Source organism: Pipistrellus hanaki, assembly GCF_964339955.1.
Source record: "Pipistrellus hanaki genome assembly, chromosome: X".
Classification (NCBI taxonomy): domain Eukaryota; kingdom Metazoa; phylum Chordata; class Mammalia; order Chiroptera; family Vespertilionidae; genus Pipistrellus; species Pipistrellus hanaki.
In genome coordinates, this window is record NC_140524.1 from 69,398,956 (window position 1) to 69,415,270 (window position 16,315).

The window sequence follows — 16,315 nt, forward strand, 5'->3', positions numbered from 1 at the left end:
TAAAGATAGAGAGAAACATCAATGTGAGAGAAACACATCAATTGGTTGCCTCCTGCACAAGCCCCAACCAGTATCCAGGCTGGGGAGGAGCCTGCACCCAAGGTATGTGCCCTTGACTGGAATCAAACCCGGGACCTTTTGGTCCTCAGGTCCAAACCTGGTAGGGCCTAACTCTGATCTTTGGGGCAAGCTTATTAATATCTCTGAGTCTCAGTTTGATAATCTAAAATGGTGCTAACCATCATTAATTTAAAAGGTTGTTGTGAGGATCAAGTGGAATATAATGCATATCAAGGCTTTTATAAATGACAATGCTTATATAGCTAATGTTATCATTACTGTTATCATCATCATTATAGCTATTACTATGTTTCCTAACTTGACCAGAATGTTCGTTTGTGAGAGATTTATTTCAGAAGATGGCAGTGTAAGTAAACTTGGTACTTGCCACCTCCCACAACCACATCAACATTTATAACTAAAATACAGAACAACCATCATTCAGAACCACTTGAAATGTAGCTGAACAGTTATACAACTAGGGAATTAAAAAAGAAGCACATCTAGACTGGTAGGAGGGGTGGAGATACAGGGTGGAATTGCAGAGCCAGCTGGCCCCACACCCACATGTGGCAGTTTAACATTGGGAAGGATATCATGGCTGTGGAGACTTCCCTGAGGAGCAAGGAGTCCCTGCCCCATACCAAGACCCCAGCCTAGGGTTCCAGTGCCAGGAAGAGAAGTCCCCACAATTTCTGACTATAAAAACCAGTGGGGATTGTGGCTGAGTGACACAGAGGCTGCTGGAGTCTCAGGCAGCTCCTCTTAAAGGACTCATTCACAAACTTACTCATTCTCACTCCCTCTGAGATCTAGCACTGGGGAAGCAGCCTGACAGGGTCTCAGGGCAGGGAAAAAAGTATGATCCAGGTTGATGGAGATTCAGATATGGTGCAGCTTGTCAGCTCTGTGGCAGGGAGAGATCAACAAAGGAACTCTGACTTCTGCCAACACTGTCTGAGAGAAAGATGCCTCTTCAACTCTTGCCCTGATTCCAGACAAGTTAGTTCCTCCTGGTTCAGTTTAGCCTCTTCTGGGCACCACTAAGCTCAACACAAGTAGCAGCCATCTGCAGTTTGTTTTGTAGCTCATGCTGGGTGGCCCTGAGCTGGGCATAGGCAGAGGATGACTTTGTACCTCCCAGAAGGCCCCAAATCCAATGTACCTGGTGGTTAACTTCAACCACACCAGATTACAACCCTAGCACCTCCATGAATGACACACTCAAGGGATGGACTAAGTGAGCACTAAAGCCCACTGAAGCAAGTCTTGCTACATAGGATAAGCTCCTGCACAACAGCTTTCCCACAGCAACTAATTAGCCTGGGTGCCAATTCCTCCCAGTGACACCAACATAAATAAAGACTCAACTATAATAGGACAGCTCATAGAGGGGTACACCTAGAGTGCCCAGCTTAGATGACTGGGGAGGCTGAAACACTGGGTCTTACAGGACACCTACTACACAAGGCAACTCTACAAAGTCTGGGAGACATAACAGATCTACCTAATACATAGAGAAAAAAAAAACATAGAGAAGCAGCCAAAATGTGGAAACAAAGAGACATATCATAAATGAAAGAACAGGAGAAATCTCCAGAAAAAGAATAAAATGAAATGGAAACAAGAAAACTACCAGATACAGGATTCAAAACAATGGTTATAAGGAACTAAAGAAGAACTTCAAGAAACTTACTGAGAATTTCAAGGAACTTAGTGAGAAAATCAACAACATATAAAAGGACCAGTCATAAATGAAGCATACACTAACTGAAATAAAGAATAATTTACAGGAGATCAATGGTAGAGGATGCTGATAATCAAATCAGGATTTTGGGATATAAGGAAGCAACAAACACCCAATCAGAAGAGAAAAAAAATGAAGATAGTGTAAGGAGTTTGAGATACAACTTCAAGCATACCAACATTTGCATCATGGAGTGCCAAAATGAGAACAGAGGGAGCAAGTTACCGAAAAAAACTATTTGGAAAAAAATAGTGACAGAAAACAAACAAGTCAAGAAAACCCAGAGTGAGGGAGAAACCAAGATGGCGGAATAGATAAACACCTAACTGCAGCCTCGCACAACAATTTCAAAAATACAACTAAAATACAAAATGGAAATTATCCAGAACTATAGAAAGTTGACTGACTGGAAATTCTACAACTAGAAGGAAAGAGAAAACCAGAAGGAAAATCAGAGGAGCTGTAAAAGGCTAAGGTACGGAGACACAGTGCGTGTGTATGGAGGGGATGGAGCCGGAGAAGAGGGGCAGTTGAGTGCCTGGTTGACATTCCCTAGTGCAGTGTTTTTCAACCTTTTTTGGGCAAAGGCACACTTGTTTCATGAAAAAAATCACGAGGCACACCACCATTAGAAAATGTTAAAAAATTTAACTCTGTGCCTATATTGACTATATATAAAGTAATTCTCTTGAATAGGAATCAAATAAACACAAAGAAAGTATTTTATAATTACTTTATTATGAAATATTAAGTAAACAAAATAGTGAAAAATTATAAAATTCTTGTCTTGTCTGCACCTACGGCACACCAGGCAACATCTCGCAGCACACTAGTGTGCCGCGGAACAGCGGTTGAAAAACGCTGCCCTAGTGGGAAGGAGATAAAAGCTCAGGGTTGCACTGAACCCCAGTTCTGACTGCACTGAATCCCAGTTCTGGGAAAGACCTGGGGACCCAGGCTTATACAGAGGGAATCTAAGCTGTAAGGTGGAAACTCAGGGGAGAGGCAAAAGGCAGAGCCCAAGAGGCATGCATGTGAATGCTCACAGAGGACGGACTGTTGACTGTGCCACTGGATTGCCCTAGCGGGAAGGAGACAAAAGCTTCGGACTGTGCTGAACCCCACTTCCAATTGCACTGAACCCCAGTTCTTGGCCAGACCTTGGGGACCCAGGCTCATATGGAGGGAATCTGAGCTGTAAGGTGGAAACTCAGGGGAGCGATGAAAAGCAGAGCCCCAGAGGCATGCATGTGAATGCTCACAGAGGATGGACTGTTGACTGTGCCACTGGATTGCCCTAGCGGGAAGGAGACAAAAGCTCCAGACTGCACTGAACCCCACTTCCAACTGCACTAAACCCCAGTTCCGGGTTCACTGGGGGAGAGAGTAGACTGTCTGGTAGTGGGTGAAACTTGAAGGCACCTTTCTTTCAGAGGTGCTTGCAGCGAGTACCAAAGGACATTGAGGAACACTGAGACTCAGGAACCTCATAGGGAGGGGCTGATGGGAAGTCAAGGCTGTAGGCTCCATCCTGAAACTCCGCCCCATCCAAGCTGAGCACAGAGGCTTTTGCAATTTTGCAAGTCTAGTCGAATAAGGCTGTCTCCAGGCATAGACACAGCTGATCCTCACAGCCAATTGGCCTGGAGGTCAGTTCCTCCCAGTGATACCAAAACAATCAAGACTTAACTACAACAAGGTTGTACACACAGTTCACAAAGGGGTGCATCAAGAGAGTCCACCTCAGGTAACTGGGAGGCTGACCCACTGAACCATATAGGACACCTTAGCACACAAAGCCACCCTACCAACTAAGGGAAGCAGCAAAAATGCCAAGACAAGGAAACAGGTTACAAACAAAAGAAATGGAGGACAACAAGCAACTGGATATAGAGTTCAAAACCATGGTTATAAGGTTTTTCAAGAATTTCCTAGAGCCAAGACCGGTTTGGCTCAATGGATAGAGTGTTGGCTTGGGGAATGAAGGGTCCCGGGTTCGATTCCGGTCAAGGGCATGTACCTTGGTTGCGGGCATATCCCCAGTAGGGGGTGTGCAAGAGGCAGCTGATCGATGACTCTCTCATTGATGTTTCTAACTCTCTATCTCTCTCCCTTCCTCTCTGTACAAAATCAATAAAATATATTTTAAAAAAAGAATTTCCTAGAAAAGGCCAATAAATTTAGCGAGACCCATGAGCATATGAGAGAGACCCTCGAGGATATGGAAAAGGACCAACTAGAAATTAAACATACACTGACTGGAATAAAAATATTATAGACACCCAACAGCAAGCTAGAGGAATGCAAGAATCAATTCAAAGATTAGGAACACAAAGAGCCAGAGGACAGTCCTCTGCAGAAGCAAGAAAGGAAGAGAATCCAGAAAGTTGAGATAGTGTAAGAAGCCTCTGGGACAACTTCAAGGGAACCAACATCAGAATTATGGGGGTCCCAGAAGAAGAGAGAGAGCAAGATACCAAAAACATATTGGAAGAAATAGTGACAGAAATAGACTTACAAGTCCAGGAAGTGAACAGAACCCCAAACAAAAGGAATCCAAAGAGGACCACACCAAGACACATCATAATTAAAATTCCAAGAGCAAAAGACAAAGAGAGAATATTAAAAGCAGCAAGAGAAAAACAGGCAGTTACCTATAAAGGAGCACCCATACGATTGTCAGCTGATTTCTCAACAGAAACCATGCAGGCCAGATGGGAATGGCAAGAAATATTCAAAGTGGTGAATAACAAGAACCTACAGCCAAAATTACTTTACCCAGCAAAGCTATCACTCAGAATCGAAGGCCAGTTAAAGAGCTTCACAAATTAAAAAAAAAAAGCTAAAGGAGTTCATCACCGCCAAACCAGAATTATATAAATTGCTGAAGGGGATTCTTTAGGAAGAGGAAGAAAATAAAGATAAAAATTATGAACAACAAATACGTAACTATCAACAAGTGAATCTAAAAACCAAGGGAATTAAAAAATCTGATGAACAATATTAACTGTTGAATATAATAGAATCAGAGGTATGGAAGGGGAGTGGACTGATGATTCTCAGAGAAAAGGGCCATGGGGGTGCAGTAAGAGACTGAACATAAACTGTGCACCTATGGATGAGGACAATGGGGGTGGGGAAAGAGCAGAGGGTGGGGTGGGAACCTGGTGGAGGGGAGCAATGGAGGGGGAGGAAAGAAGGAACATTTGTAATAATATGATCAATAAAGATTTAATTAAAAAAAATAAAAATAAAGAAAACACAGAGTCCCAAACCAGATGAACCCAAATATGCCCACACCAAGACACATCATAATTAAAATGCCAGAGGTTAAAGAAAAGAGAATCTTAAAAGCCCCAAGAGAAAATCAGTTAGTTGCCTACAATGGAGTACCCATACAACTGTCAGCTGATTTCTCAACAGAAACTATGCAGGCCAGAAGGGAGTTGCAAGAAATATTCAGTGACAAAAAGCAAGGACCTACAACCAATGTTTCTCTACCTGGCAAAGCTATCACTTAGAATTCAAGGTCAGATAAAGAGCTTCCTAGACAAGGAAAAGGTAAAGGAATTCATCACCACTAAACCAATATTACATGAAATGTTCAAAGGTCTTCTTGAAGAAGAAGAAGAAGAAGAAGAAGAAGAAGAAGAAGAAGAAGAAGAAGAGGAGGAGGAGGAGGAGGAGGAGGAGGAGGAGGAGGAGGAGGAGGAGGAGGAGGAGGAGGAGGAGGAGGAGGAGAAGGAGGAGGAGGAGGAGGAGGAGGAGGAGGAGGAGGAGGAGGAGGAGGAGGAGAAGAGGCGGAGAAGGAGGGGGAAGGGGAGGAGAAGGAGGAGGAATAAAAGATTAAAATATGAACAATAAAAAGGCAATAAATATATTCTATCTATAAATACATTCAATCTATTAACAATTGAATCTAGCTGAAACCAGTTTGGCTCAGTGGATAGAGCATTGGTCTGTGGACTGAAAGGTCCAAGATTCGATTCCAGTCAAGGGCATGTACATTGATTGCAGGCACATCCCTGGGAGGAGGTGTGCAGGAGGCAGCTGAGGGATATTTCTCTCTTATCGATGTTTCTAGCTATCAATCCCTCTCCCTTCCTCTCTGTAAGAAAATCAATAAAATATCTTTTTTTAAAAAAACTAAAAAACAACAACAATTGAATCTAAAAATCAAAATAAACAAGCAAGGAATCTAATGAACAAAATAAAACTAGTGAATAAAATAGAAACAGACACATGGAAACATGGAACAGACTGACAAATCTCAGAGGGAACTGTAGGAGTAGGTCTGGGAAGAGATTAACCAAAGAACTTATATGCATACTAGAGGCCTGGTGCATAAAATTCATGCACTGGGAGTGGTGTCCCTGAGCCCAGCCTACACCCTCTCCAATCTGAGACTGCTTGGGGGGTGTCTGATACCTGTGGTATGGGGCCTAAACCAGTATTTGGATATCCTTCTCAAAATCCAGGACTGCTAGCTCCTAACTGCTCTCCTGCCTGCCTGATTGCCCCTAACTACCTCTGCCTGCCAGCCTGATCACCCCCTAACTGCTCCCCTGCCAGCCTGATGACCCACTAACTGCTTCCCTGCTGGCTTGATCACCCCCAACTACCCTCCCCTGCCAACCTGATCTCACCCCCAACTGCCCTTCCCTGCCAGCTTGATATTGTCCCCAACTGCCCTCCCCTGCTGGCCTGATGACCCCCAACTGCCCTCCCTGCCAGCCTGGTTGCCCCCAACTGTCCTCCCCTGAAAGCCTGGTACCCCCAAACTCCCCTCCCCTGCCAGGTTGATGGCCCCCAACTGCCCTCCCATGCAGGCCTGGTCACCCCTAACTACTTCTTCCTGCCTGATCACCCCTAACTGCCCTCCCCTGCCAGCCAATTTGGTTCTGATTGGTTGGTTTCTATGCCAGTCAGCATCAAATGCTTTGCCTCCTAGGCAGCCATTGGATCCTCACTGTTGACCCAGATTTGGTTCTGATTCTGATTGGTCAGTTTCTATGTCAGTCAGCATCAATAGCTCCTCCTCCTAGGCAGCTATTGGCTCCTCACACTTCACCCCAATTTGGTTCTGATTGGTTTATATGCCAGTCAGCATCTCTGGGCCTATCAATGGGGCCTGATCAGAAAGGTGGGGCTGATCAGGAGCCCCAGAGGAGACCTGGAGAGAAATGGAGGTGCAGCTGCTGACCAGGCCCGGAAGAAAGAGGAGTAGAAATTAGGTGAGTTGAGGAAAAAAATTTCCATTCAGAGGGAATAGCATCTATTCTGGAGGAATTAAAAAAAAGGTTTAGTGTGGCAGGAGTGTGGAGTGTGAGGAGGAAGCTGGTGAATGGTGAGCAATGGAGGATGAGGCAGGAGAGAGAGGCAGCAGCCTGTACTGGTCCAGATTCAAAACCATGTTTTGACTTAAATTGCAGGGAAATGGGAAGCCACTGATGAGTTACCAAGTATATATGCATTAAAAAAATTATTCTCATTGTTTTATAGGGAACAGATGGGATGGAAGAAAGAAATGGATCAAGGAGACCAATTGGGAGCCCCATGCAGGGATCCAGATGAGAGAATATGGTGACTCAGATAGGTTGTTGACAATGGGGATGGAGCAAGTTACAGCAATGTAATAGAGATTTAAGTGGTAATATTGACAGGATTTTCTTGGTGATTTGATAAGATTTCTAGTCATCTGAGTGGACAGCAATGCCATATATTGGGATAGGAAACACTGGAGGAGGGGCATGGCATAATAAATTAGTTAATTTAGTTTTGACATATTCATTTTAAAGTGTCCACAAAACATTCAAACAGATTTGTGGATGTGCAGAGCTGAAAAGCAGGAGAGGGGGAGTCAGACACAGAGAGCGAATGTGGAATCAACTGATCATTGAAGCTATGCAGTTGAATGGAATGGCCCAAAGAAAGTGTACAGAGAAAAATAGAAATGAGGAAAGGGGCTGAGGACAGAGCCTTGAGGAACCCGTGTTTAAAAAATGAGGCAAGATAAGAACACAGAATTTGTCCCATAGTAAATGCATAATAAGTGTTGCTAAAGGAGTGAAGGGAGACTTAAAAAAGGCTAAAAATAATTAAACCTCTTTGGAATGGGGGGAAAAAGAGACAAGGCTTGCCAAAACCGGTTTGGCTCAGCAGTAGAGCATTGGTCTGCGGACTGAAAGGTCCCAGGTTCGATTCCGGTCAAGGGCATGCACGTTGGTTGTGGGCACATCCCCAGTGGGGGGTGTGCAAGAGGCAGCTGGTCGATGTTTCTCTCTCATCAACGTTTCTAGCTCTCTATCTCTCTCCCTTCCTCTCTGTGAAAAATCAATAAAATATATTTTTTTAATTAAAAAAAGAGACAAGGCTTCAGAAAGGAGGTCAGGCTGAGCTAAATTGCGAAGGATGACTAGGAGTGCACTGGGAAGACAAGGAAGGAAAATTTCATTTCAAGAATAAAAAGCATGTTCAAAGGTTCAAAAACAAAATAGTCCTGGCCTTTGTACCTGGATTCCTCTAGATTCTACCTGTGTATTTTCCCCTTATAATCTGGCTGTGGTACCTTTAATAAATCCCTGTAATAAATCTTTTCCATGAGTATGAAAAAAAGTGATGGTGTACTCAGTGCAGATTTTCTGATTTACTATACAGGCGTCTTGGTTTCCTGTTAGACCTGTATTCATGGCTCTCTCCATAACAAAGGGAGCCTAGATTTAGAATGGTAAATACATTTCATGTTGCACTCCACCTAAATGGTTGGGATTGCTTAGGGTGATATGTTGAGAAGGAGTCTGAGTCTGCAAGTGGGCTCAGTGGTAGCGTGCCATGGATGAAGGAGAAAAGAGATATAGTACGTGTGTCTTATATTTGTCATCCTGACCCTTTTGTTTTCACCAGTCTCTGATCATCTGAATCCCTGCGTGTGATGATGGGATGTCGTGCATCATGAATTGGCAACTAATTGTGTATTGGCCACTCTTCACTTCTACAGGATATGGTCTTAATGAGAGAATTAATATTTTTATGAAAATTTAGCCACTGATCAAGCATTGACTGAGTATGTACTACATACCAATAACTAAAACTAGCCCCTATGGGTTCCATATAAAATATATGATTGTTCACTCAGTCACAGAATTCTTTTATTTGAACTAAAAGAGTTGATTCCAGACTTTGAGTTCCATGTTGAAAGGAATCATGGCCATCTTTATCCACAAAGCATGGGTAATATCCAGATTTAACTCAAAGGCACTAGCATACAGTAAGGGTCTGTTTATTGTGATATGGTTCTATTTTTTTAACCTTAGCTTATGCTGTATTTACTGGCCTGGTGAGCCCAGAAAAAAAAGAGCTGCTTACTCTTATAAAAACTTGTAACTATATAAGCATAGTTAACAAGTCTAATATCCTTTTTCTTACATAGCAAATGTTACAAGCTTGTTTTGTGTCCATCTCTTATTTCTACTACACCCATCATCTTTCTATTCTGTATTGCTTCTAATAGTCACTGAAAGACTGTTCTGAGTATTGGGTGGTGAAGGTCTTCTTATATTGCAGACCTGAAGTGAGTGACAAAGAGGGCTCACCTGAACACTTATAGAAGCCTCCAGGGCCAGTTATGGGGACTCAAGTTTGCCAATCAGTCCTCTCTAGAAAGTTGGCTATAAAATAGGTAATCACCACAGGCCAGAACATCAAAATTAAAAGTGAACCCTTTCAAGGCCTGGGAAATTGGCAATGGCAGAGTGAGGATTTTAACAGCTAATAAATGGAAGTGGGGAGGTGGAGGTGAGTGAGTTTGGGAGCTGAGACATCCAGAGGACCTCATAACCAAGCAAGAGTCAGGGTATGGGGTGGAGTGAAAAGAAAATCAGGTGAAGCTCCCTGCCAAATCACATTTGCTCAATGCATATGGGTATAAAGAGACATGTTTTTATTGAAGTGTGTTGTACATGGGAAAATTGTTGAGGTAAGGGGAAAACTTTGAGAACCACTGGCCTAAACAGTAAATTGGTCTCAAGGGGGAGAGTTAGGGACTCAGTAAAGAAAGTTTTTTTTATTGTTTTAACTGGGATTGTAGAATTCAAAACTTGTATAGAAATCTTTGTGTTATTACTGTTTTCTATAATTATTTTCTGTTTTCTCTTCAGATTTAGTAAAATCCCTTTAAAGAATGTAAGCTACATGAACAAAACCCATAAAATTTGACTTTTTTTTTTTCCAGCGTGGGCTCGATTTTTAAAGGGCAAGTGGAATATCCCAAAGGTTTGTGCATCATGCATTCATTTATTCATTCATTTATCAAACATTTAATTACTTTCATGTGCTAGATGCTGAAGATTCAAAAAGGACTAAGACACATCAAGGAACTTAGAATCTAATAGATGAGACATTGGGGTAAACAATAGGTATACTAAATTATTAAAAATGGTGCAAAAAGCCTGGCTAGCGTGGCTCAGTGGTTGAGAATCAACCTATGAACTAGGAGATTGTGGTTCAATTCCTGGTCAGGCACATGCCTAGGTTGCTGGCTCTATCTCCAGTAGGGGGCATGCAGGAGGCAGCTGATCAATGATTCTCATCATTGATGCTTCTATCTCTCACTCCCTTTCCCTTCTACTCTGGTATTAATAAAAATGTTTTAAAAATTAAGGTAAAAATGGTGCAGATATATAAATATAATCAGAGTAGAGGATGATGTAATACTTAAGGTAAGTAAGTAAGTTGCGGTAACATATCAACTCCCAAATATAAAGGACTTAATACAACGAAAATCTATTTCTTGCTCACATCGAAGTTTATTGTAAGCAAGCTTGGGAAGACATGCTGTACTCCACAAAGTTATTTAGAGATCTAGGCCTGTTCTATCTTCTATCAAAGATTACTAAGCATTACCTCGCTGACATATGGGGAGAGCCAAAGTGGGAAAAATATGCCTTCTCATAGTTATTTTATCCCAAAAGTGACATAGCATGTGGTTATATGGCACCATATAAATGCAAGAGGGCTGAGGAGAATATTTGAAAACAGGGTTCAGTGAATAGGTAGCTAGACTTCCCCAGATGGAATGATCATGACTACCTGGAAGAGGCAGGAAAGGCTTCATAGAGGAGATGACTCTTGAAGAATATCTAAAAAGAAGTAGGTATTGGGAATTAGAGTGAAATAATGCTATGAAGAAAATGAAACCCCTAGAGTTGGGGTTGCTATTACAGCCATGTCTTTCCATCTGAAAAGTCTCTTTCCAGAACTCATTTGGCTTAGATCGTTTAACTTTCCTCCACCCCACAAACCTCCTTCTTTCCCATTCATCCAGAAAGTCTCTGTTTAAATGTCATTTCCTCTAAAGAGTATTACCAGATTAATAGACTAGGGGAGGTTATCCTGCTATGTGATCTTATAGTATCCACTGGTTTTGTTGTAACTATCTAAATGCCTATCTTTCTTCTTATGCTGTAATACCATCAGGTGAGGGACCATATCTACTTTTACTCATCATTGTATCTCTAGTGATTAACACTGTGCCCATAACATAGTATGTCCTTGATAAATATTAGTTGAATGAACAAATCTGCCTTCCTAAATAATCCTCTCTTGTAGCACTTTTCTCAGTCATTCATGTGATTTATCAGTCAGCAGGTTTTTAGTTCTCCTTAAATGCTAGATATTGTTCTGTATACTGGAGTTAGTGATAAATGAAACACTGTCCTTTTTATCATAATTGCCAGTGTTTCAGTTCCCTTGAGAGAAGGGTGAGTCTTCCAACTCATCCCAGTTTTCCAAGGGCTTTCCAGGATTTGGCTCTGAAAGTATCATATCCCAGGATCCCCGTCCCTCCCCTACCCTTAACACACACAGCCCATGGCAATTCAGGATGGTTGGTCCCTCTAGAGTAGAATCTGTATCTTATCCCTATCCCAGATATCTAGTATTATGCCTGAATCGGGAAAAGTTTTGAATGATGTATGTTTAAACCTTTATTTTTGAAAGTATTACATATTGGATGTTGAGTTCAGGAGGGTAGGTTAGTGGGATATGGATTGGGACTTGGATGAGTGATGGCTGGGTGGGTGAATGGACATGCTTGCTTTGGAAACTTTTCAGAATCTAGAGAAAAAGAAAATAAACACTTCGCTCAAACACTCTGGAAAAGTCTATATTAAAGGGCTTGGAGAGAGGAGGCTTTGTTTACTTGTCTTAGTAGGGTTGATCTGGAGTATTCTATAGACCCAGAGGAGAGTGATTAGCCACTGAACAAAATTTCCAGCTAGGGTGTCAGGGTGAATTGGCACAGAAAATCCTTGTTGTGCTTTGCCAGTCACTGGGATTAATATCCTCCAGCTAAATCTTCTGAGGGTTTGGGGGTGTGTGTCAAGATATAAGTTAATATTTTCAAGACCTTACTTTGGGGAGGGGATATGACAAGCTTTGAAGCTATTGTATGGAGGAGAATTATATAGAGGTGAGAAAATAGCCAGAACTTTATAATAATCTAATTATATTTTTAATGATTTCATGGATAGAATATAGCTATTGATAATAAAATCTCATTTACTTTTTGCCCTTCTCAGATTCCTATGGAAAGCAGTCAAAATTTTCATTTCATTACTTTAAGTGTTGTTATTTAAGTATTTTCCCCTGTTTATGATCGCCTCACATTATAAAAACAGCTCTGATACCAACCATAGTATTTTTTTACCACTAGTTAGAGCCCTTAATGTTTCAGTAAAATGTTCCTTTGGATATGTCTGCTCTATTTTCTTGTATTTTTCTTGTGAGTTTGTTAAAGGTCACAGTCCATGATGGGCAGAACGTTAGGCCTTGCCGCACCAAGATCTGGGAAAAATGGAATCTTCCTAGTGTTTATCTTCTGAGGCTCTCTAGAAGATTTGGAGTGGAGAAAGCAAATTGAGATTTTATACCCCTCTTCCTTGCCTCCTATATTCTAGAAACTAGTACCCAGAAAAACTGCCTGCCTCTGTGCTTGGATTGCCCTATAAATCTAAAATTAACTTCCAAGGTTGTTGCAAGGATCAAATGAGATAATATAAGAAATCTTTCAGCTCACTGCCTGACAAAAGTGGCCTTTTGACAAGTCAGTTGACTCCCTCTTCTCCTTTAAGGAAGGAACTGTATATTATTTATTTATTTTTGGATCTCCAGCATGGAGCTTGGCATGCAGTGGGCCTCAAATGTTTGCCAAGTTGAACTGTCAAAGAACCATGGTCACACTGGGAGATGATGTTAGGCAAAGGCTCAATTACGCTGACATGGTGTAAAACAGGAAACAGAAAGAGAAGGCTGGCACAAAAGCATTTGCAGAGTTAAATACAAGCCATGTCCAATTCATCATTTCTATCTTTACTGAATCTGTGCTATGTCTTTTCTTCACTTTTTGTTCACATTGCACCACTGGTATATTTATATCCTGGAATTTTCATATAATATTTATATTTGTCACCCCAACTGGGTTATAAATTCCTTGAATGCAGAGAACATGCCTTATGCATTTGTATCTTCTATACCTAGAATAATTCTTGGCATATAAGTACCCATTAGATTTAAAAAAAAATAGTTTAGCTATTTCACCTACTTTGACATACCTTTTGTGAAAAACTCCTACCTAAAATAAATCTTCATATATATATATATATATATATATATATATATATATATATATATATATATATAATTTATTTATTTTTTATAGAGGAAGGAAGGGAGAGAAAGTGCCAGAGAAAAACGTCAATCAGTTGACTCCCCCATGCACCTTGAGCAGGCATTGGACACGAAACCTGGGTATGTGCTCTGACCAGGAATTGAACCTCCAAATTTTTGGTGTATAGGACGATGCTTCAACCAACCGTGCCACACCAGCCAGCGCTAAAATGAATATTTACTTTCAACATAATTGGAAGTTCTTTTAAGGGTGGAAGCCATGTGTCTCCTATAGGGCCTAGCACAGTGTTGGATTCCCTGTGGGTACTAATTGCATATTTAATTGATGGATGCATATTTGCCCACAATAGAGAAATGTCATTCCACATCAAAAAGAACATTTCTGTGTGAGCTAAAAATATATGAGGTTCTGATATGGTCTGTCAATGCCATGCCCTATCAGATAAAATTTGATTCCAATAAAACCAAAGAACAAATATAGTTTTCTTCTGAAAAAAAATGATCTTACTGTTTTTATTAAAATAAAAAAGCAACAGATCACCCCAAATCCTACAATCCAGAAATGATCAGTGTTAATATTTAGTGAACATCATTTCAGGCACCTCTGTATGTACTTATTCAGAAAAGAGATGGATGACTGTGTAGATAACAATGATTTTATGAAAATAGGATCATAATGTGCAAGCCAGTTTTATTAAAAAGTATTCAATCTAATTGTACTTGAATTTAACAGGAGACTGAAGTGAAACCAAAGGAATTTCTAACTTTTAGATAAATATTATTTCACCTCAAAAGATACTGACTCCACACTATGAAAGATAAGATTACATTGTTATATCTCCTCTCATCTGTTCTCTCCAAAGCTCCAGGTTTTTATTAGTTATATCATTACTTTGTAAATACTGTTAACTATTACATGGTGCTTTTTTTTTTTTTTTTTTACCAACATCACTTCAAATTATATAGGAGGTGTATATGTAGTATAAATATTTATTTACTTAAATGAAATCAGTGTTCCACCTGTATTGTTTTGCCATGGTTTATCTATTTCCAGATTTTTTTTTAATTGATTTTTTACAGAGAGGAAGGGAGAGAGATAGAGAGAAACATGGATGAGAGTCATCGATCAGCTGCCTCTTGCACGCCCCCTACCGGGCATATGCCCGCAACCAAGGTACATGCCCTTGACCGGAATCAAACCAGGGATCCTTCAGTCACAGGCTGAAGCTCTATCCACTGAGCCAAATCGGTTTTGGCTATTCCCAGATTTTTAAGTTTGATTTTTATCTTGGTTGGCTGGATTTTGAAGAAGGTTTTATGACTGCTGTATTCCCCAAGTTCTGCCTGTAGTGTTTTTATTTGAAAAAGTAGTTTGCTGGGTATGATATATTTCAGTCTCACATAAACTTTCTCTCAACATTTTACAGTCTTGTTCCATTGTCTTCTGGTGTTGAATAGTGCTGTAAAGTCTGGAGCCAAGCTGATTTTTCATTCATATAAACAGCTAGCTTTTTTCTGTATATACACCTGGAGAATCACATCTTGATGTTCAAAAGCTTACTAACAATAGGTCTCACTATCAGTTATGCTTTTTAATGTATTTTTTTTTTGTGAAGCACAGTATATCCTTTCTGTCTATAGATTTGGTTCTTTCATTTTAGGGATAATTTTATCTATTCTTTTTTGTATACCCCTCCAAGGTCTTGTTTGCAAGCAGAATGTTCTGTTCAAGCCTTTATTCTGTAGCATGCAGGTAAATTGTGGGAAGGGACACTCAACTAAAGTTGTGCCTCTCTTGCTGAGGGACATGAACTCTGATTTCCATCTTATTAAATGTCCATACATGGCTTATTTCCACCTGCCAGAGGTATGTCCCACTCCCAAAGCTTTGGCTCAATATTCCTAAGAAATAGGGAAGTAACGAACCTCCAGAAAATGGCAAGCAAGCCCTGACAGCACCCCCTGCCTTGGCTGAGATCCTGCAGTAATATGTTGGGGCTTCTCCTTTTGAAGGTATTTTCTGTACTCTTCCCCGAATGCTCTATTTCTCACCCCCTCCTTCCACTCATTCCAAATCCCTGTTGACTATGCTCCAAATTGGTGGGGTTTAGTGATAACTGATAGGATTTTGTTGACTTGCCTTTTCCCCTAAGTGCTGTTTCTGGGAGTGGGAACAGAGTTAGAAGCCTTGTAACACTGCCCTAAGATCTTTAACTTCCTTCCTTGGCTGCCACTTTTTGAAATTTATATTGTGGAGCTTTACTATTTTTCTTGCTTGTTTATGGATTATAAAATTGTTAGTTTTTACTATGATTTATTTTTGTTCATTTTGTTAGGTATTTGGCAGCAGTGGTAAGGAACTGAGTAAGAGTCTGTAGGTCAGATTCATTCTATCAGTGTTTTCAGGAAGTCTCATATGTGGTTTTATTTTTTAATACCACTTTTGTTCTGAAGAGCCTGAGGCTAGAGAAGGACAGCACTTTTAGGAAAGCAAGGAAGTATAGTAGAGGTGGGTAGTCACTATGTCCAGGACCAGGAAAGGAGGACATACATTGGGAAAGGTTGGCATGGCACTCCCAAGTATGAAACTGACCTGGGACCCACAACTGAAAAGGAACCTCCCTTTCTTTCATTCCCTTACCTAACTATTCAAATTCTGTCAATTTGCCTCCAAATTCTTTATCATGTGTATCCCTTCCTGTCTATCTTACTGTTACTACCTTTAGTCAAACCCTCATTTTCCCCTGGATTTCTCAAATATTCTCCTAACAGGCTGCATGCCTCCAGTTTCTGTCCCATAATGGCCGTCCTCCCCACTGCCAT

At 40.8% G+C, this 16,315-nt stretch overlaps 1 pseudogene across 1 annotated transcript in view; it reads right to left on the reverse strand.

Moving 5' to 3' along the window:
- LOC311615472 (D-3-phosphoglycerate dehydrogenase-like) overlaps positions 1–16,315 on the reverse strand; it is a 39,096-nt pseudogene extending 22,781 nt beyond the window's left edge. The window contains exon 1 of the transcript in view: positions 16,213–16,315. The product of the transcript in view is annotated as a D-3-phosphoglycerate dehydrogenase-like (transcript). The remainder of the gene's footprint in view (positions 1–16,212) is intronic.